This window comes from Arachis ipaensis, chromosome B10 (assembly GCF_000816755.2).
Source record: "Arachis ipaensis cultivar K30076 chromosome B10, Araip1.1, whole genome shotgun sequence".
Lineage (NCBI taxonomy): Eukaryota > Viridiplantae > Streptophyta > Magnoliopsida > Fabales > Fabaceae > Arachis > Arachis ipaensis.
The window spans coordinates 23,498,724-23,504,401 of NC_029794.2; positions in this window are offsets into that span (position 1 = coordinate 23,498,724).

Genomic DNA, 5,678 nt, shown 5'->3' on the forward strand with positions numbered 1-5,678 from the left:
ATCAAGCTCATCAACAAGAGCCTCAACTCTATCATTAATTACACATATTAATCCATATCACATACAACCCCATATGCTTTGCCAACAATTATCATCACTCACAATCATTCAACCACTATCCATATATTCATCTCAATGCAATTCATTCATCAAATATATCAACATGTCACAATCCACTAATTTCATACATAACAACACAACTTATATCATCTATCAACCACATCAATAGCTCAAAAATCTTATCCTAGGGCTACTAGCCTACGTTTTCACAACCACATTACATTTTAGATACAAGAAACCGAAATCATACCTTGGCCGATTTCCGTTCAACCCGGAACACTCTCAAATTCAACTTCCAAGGTCTCCAAAACTTCACCAACAGATTTCCAAGCTTGGTGCTCCACTCCAAAGCTTTCCAAAACCACCAATCAAGCTCCAATACAAATATATACAATGCCTAAGCCACAATATCACACCCAACACAATAACTCAATACCCAAATTCTTTAATTTGAAACTTTCACTAGGGTTTGAGGTATCTTATCTTACCCAAGGACCAAGGGAGCTAGAACAAGCTTTTCCTTCAAGTTAATTAGATCCTATAACACAAGGAGCTCACAAATTTCAACATGTTTGTCCAATAAATTCGAAATCAAGGGCTGAAATTCGAAGAAAAAACTATGGCTTACTTCAAGAATGTTTGTATGAGTTTCATAGAACTCAACGCCGCAGTCGCGTGGTCACAAACAGTGCGTCAATCAGAGCTTCGGATCAAAAGTTATGATCAATTGAAGTTGGAAGTGAATAGGAGCAAGGGTTTCAACCTTTCTCCCCTTTCCCTTTGTGTTCAGCATGTGTGTTTGTTTTGGAGAGGGAGGGAGCTGAGCTCTCTCATTAAATAAGAGCTTGGCTGGGCCTTGGGCCCAACTTAGATCCGGTTGGTTCTGTTTGACCTGTTCAACCCAATCTTAGTCCGTTTTCTTTAAAATTGATGTTAAAATTTTCATTTTAAATTTGTCTATCACATTAAATTATAAAAACCGCATTCCTCATTTTCTAGAATATATTTTAATTTATGAATTAATTAGTCATTAATTAATCGAATTTTACAAAACTCATTTCAAACAAAACAACGTTGCCGGTTTTCCTTTTTTTAATTTAAAAATATAAAAACCTTAAAACGGCATTGCTATATTCTATTCTTTAATTTTAAAAAATATACCATAACACAAAACGGCTTTGCCGTTTTTAATTTTATTTTTTTAAAATAATTTTCTTCACAAAACGGCATTGACGTGTTGTATTTAATCGATTAAAAAAAATTAATAAACACAAAATGACAATAAAGTTTTCCATTTTCTAAAAAGTAAAACTTTTTTTCTATGGTAATGTTAAACTCAGATGACAAAATAACGATGAAAAAGACACATCTCCTTGCAATAAAATTGAGGGCCAGCAATTTTTGTATTTTGTGGCCAATACTTAACCATCAAAAGAAAAGTGGGTGATCTCTTATCATTAGATGTAATCTCACATCATTAAAAATATTATTGATGGCCAATTGATAATTACAAAACACAAAAATTGCTGGCCCTAACATTCTCTTAAAAAAATTGAACCGTTTAGTTGTTTATATTTTATTATAAAGATTGAATTTGGTTGCTTAGTATATGCCAAAAAATAAGATGAAATAAAACAAAATAAAATAAACCTATTGACTACCTGTGATTTTTTAGGTACTTATATTTGATAATGACATTCTTATTTCATTGAATGTAATTGTTAACCTCTTATCTGTGGGGATACATTTTTGGTTTGTTTTGATTTGGCAACTGTAACTTGATAATTCATGTTATCATTATTTAAAACTTTATTCATGATCCTGGGTAGTATAGTAACTAATAAGATATCTAGAATTATTGATACGTGATGTACATTTTGAGAATTTTCAAGACATGCTGACAAAGGTCTAGAATTTTTACTCATTTCACTGTATTCAAATACACACAACAACATTTGTTTTGAAAAAGAAAGAGTAGTATTTTTCTTTTTGGGCTATGAAGAAAGAGCATTGTTCTTCTGTTTAGCATGATAAAGTTCTTTGTACTTGATACCTACCCCCTTGTTAGTTTAATTTCGATGTAGAAGGAGATTATCATTAGCAAAATAACATGGGTGATTTCTACATAAAGAAAGTGGAGGAACAAGAAGAAGAGTTGGAGAAGGATTTGATAGTCAAAGAGCTTGAAACACTAGATTTGCTCGAAGAACTAGGTGCTACTAAAAGGGTTGTAGAGGACTTAAAGCGGAAGCTACAAAAGAAGCACTGAAATATTTCTCAACTTCTGATGTAACTGCGCGTGAACAGATTGAAACTCCACCAGAAATTGTCAATAGTGAAAAATGTTGGGCCACTGCGGAGAGCTCTCAACTACCAAGAAAATTTCGGAGAGGAATCAAGTAAGAGAATATAAAATAAAAAATTCCATATCCAATTCAAAACCTTAAAATAATAAGTTAAATGGATCTCTCATCTTATAAACTTCTAACTCTTTTTTGCTTCTTTGATATAGAACTAACTTCATACACTCCTCACACAATTGTAACATTAACAAAGAACTGATATAAATGCATGGATTTGTTATTTATTGATGAACTGCCTTGAGTAACTGTCTATCCATGGTCATATGAGACCAATCTCGTTTAATGGGTCCGTGTTAATGTCAAGAGAGCATAGAACACCACTCATGCTTTTCGAGTAAATTTTTATAGTGGTCCCGAGATTGATGTCGTGCACTAAAATTATTCTTGAGATTTTAATTGCACCAATTACGTTCATGAGATTGAAAAAATTGTACCATAATAGTCCCCATAGTAGTCCCTGACCCGTTTTCCATTAATGATGCACTGACGTGGACCTTTGGTGACACATGTCAGCTCATGATTTCGCCACGTGTAACGGTATGATGAGGTGTCGGTCAACGACACGTGGTATGCTGACATGGATGGATATGCCACGTGTCATAATGCTATTTTGCCACGTGTGGCAATGCTATTTGTCCACATGTCATCCACTATGTCATCATTACATGTGCACCAAATTGGTCCCTTATTTTGCATCAAATGACTCATTTTAGTCACCGAAATTGAATGTCGTGCACCAAATTAGTCCCTTCATCAGTTTTTTCCTCATTTTTTTATAAATTTAAAATTCTCAATATTTTTTTATACAGTAATTTTATTTATATTTTTTATTATACATATTTTATAATAAATTTTTTAATTAATAATGTTAACTTGTATCATTAGAGTACATGTTAACTAAAACCAAAATTTTATTGTTGCCTCTTGTGTTTATTTGTATCTGTTTTAATACTGTTCAAGTCATGGTTACAATAAGTACTTATATTGATTAATAGTGTAATATACGAAAAAGCCGCCTAACTAAGTTATAGATAAAATGAATTATTATAATCGACAGTATAAATCTATCTTATTAATTTAGTGAGAAGTTATTTATATGGAAAATCGGACATTTTTAAAATGAATGGGAATAATGAATTTATATTAGTTAATAAGTGCCTTATCAAGTATTCCTAAAATATTTATTAAAGTGTTAAATATTAAAAAAATTGTATTAAGGAATATTATTATTCTCATAACTTACACTCTTTATTAAATCAATATCAATATGTCACATAATTTTTTTAATAAAATATTGTAGAAAAAAATTGTATAATTAAAACTAATATTTTATAAAAATACTTGTATAAATAACTTGTGAAAAGATAAAATTAAAATTAGTGTATTCAAATATATAATGATAATTTTAAATTTATAAAAAAATAAGGAAAAAAACTGATGAATGGACTAATTTAGTGCACGATATTCAATTTTAGGGACTAAAATGAGTCATTTAATGCAAAGTAAATGACCAATTTGGTGCACATGTAACGATGACATAGTGAATGACACGTGGACAAATAGCATTGCGACACGTGGCATAATCTGACACGTGACAAAATAGCATTGTGACATGTGGCATACCCATCCACGTCAGCATACGATACGTCATCATACCGTTACACGTGGCTAAACTATGAGGTGACATGTGTCACCAAATGTCCACGTCATCAAACCACGTCAACGCGTCGTTAACGAAAAACAGGTTAGGAACTACTATAGTACAATTTTTCCAATCTCAGAAACGTAATTAATGCAACTGAAATTTAAAAAACAATTTTAGTGTATGGCGTCAATCTCGGAGACCACTATAAAGATTTACTCCATGCTTTTCATTAAGTATAATTTGAACTCGAGGATGGTTACTGAGTTGGAAGAAAAGAGAGGAGAAATGGATTGGCTTGTAAAATTCTATTCATTTTACTCTTCATTCAAGACCTTTAGTTTTATCATAAACCAAAAACATATTATTATTAATTAAACCATTCATATCTAAATCTACTTTCTTTACAATCACAAAACATGAATGCAAATAAGGGATACTAATTTCCAACTAGGGACAAGAAAGGTAAATAAGGTAAAGTTTAAACATAGAAACTTATTCAACACGAAGATTCAATCGAGGAAACAAGTAAATATAGTGTAAACTTGAAAATAAAGTTGGGTTGTAGTGATTAGCTTATTAATCCAATTAAATAAATGTTAAGAATTTAAATTCTGTCTTATACATGTAATAATTTATTGGTCAACAATAAACTCATTAGTCATTGGTTTCTCAGACTAGAAAATATCATGAAAAACCAAAAAAATAGTGTAAGCTTGAAGTTACTTATCAAATTTTAATATCTTAAAATTGACAATACAAAAATGAGAGATTCTCAATTTTTTTTTAATTTTTTTGTAAAATATGACATCTCACCATTCAACATTTTCTCTTATATTTATTCTATTGGTTCTACTTAAAAAATATATGACATCACGTGCTTGGTTCAATGCACATATTCTACCATCCGTATTAACAACATGATGTGCTATTGAGAATACTCATGTTCAATATCTATAAAATCCAATATTTTTTTTTGGTGACTAAATAGAAAAGAAAGAAAAAAAGAGACAAAACCAAATTAATTGGCTAGGGACATATCTAAATCTATTAGATGTTGAAGCTCACTCCATGGTTGGCTCCAATTCGAGTGAATGTCCGCGACAGAAGCAGCTGCTTTAGCCATACAATCTGCAACACTATTTGCAGTCCTCTGAATTAAAAGAATAGAGACTCTCCAATTCCAATTCATAACCTCCTGTATATGCTTTGCCAAATCTCATTCCGGAATATCCTTACCAAGCATTCTTTGGTTTACCAAGAAAAGAGCTTCTAAACAGTCTGTTTCACAAATAACCTCACGAAATCCACTCTCCCAAGCAAGAAGTAAACCTCTCCAAATTGCATACAATTCAGCAAAAAGAACACTGCACACTTCGACTTTCCCAGTGCAACCTTTCAACCAACATCCATCAGGATTGCGAATGATACAACCAAAACCAGCATAGCCAGAAGGAGCAAACCAACTAGCATCACAATTCAATTTAACAGAATAAACTGGAGGTGGAACCCAATGCAAACAAAGTGAAGGAGGAGACAGAGATTGATGCATAGTAAAAATAGTGTGAAACTCCCTTACTGAACTACGAATCAAACTCACCACTTTACTAGCA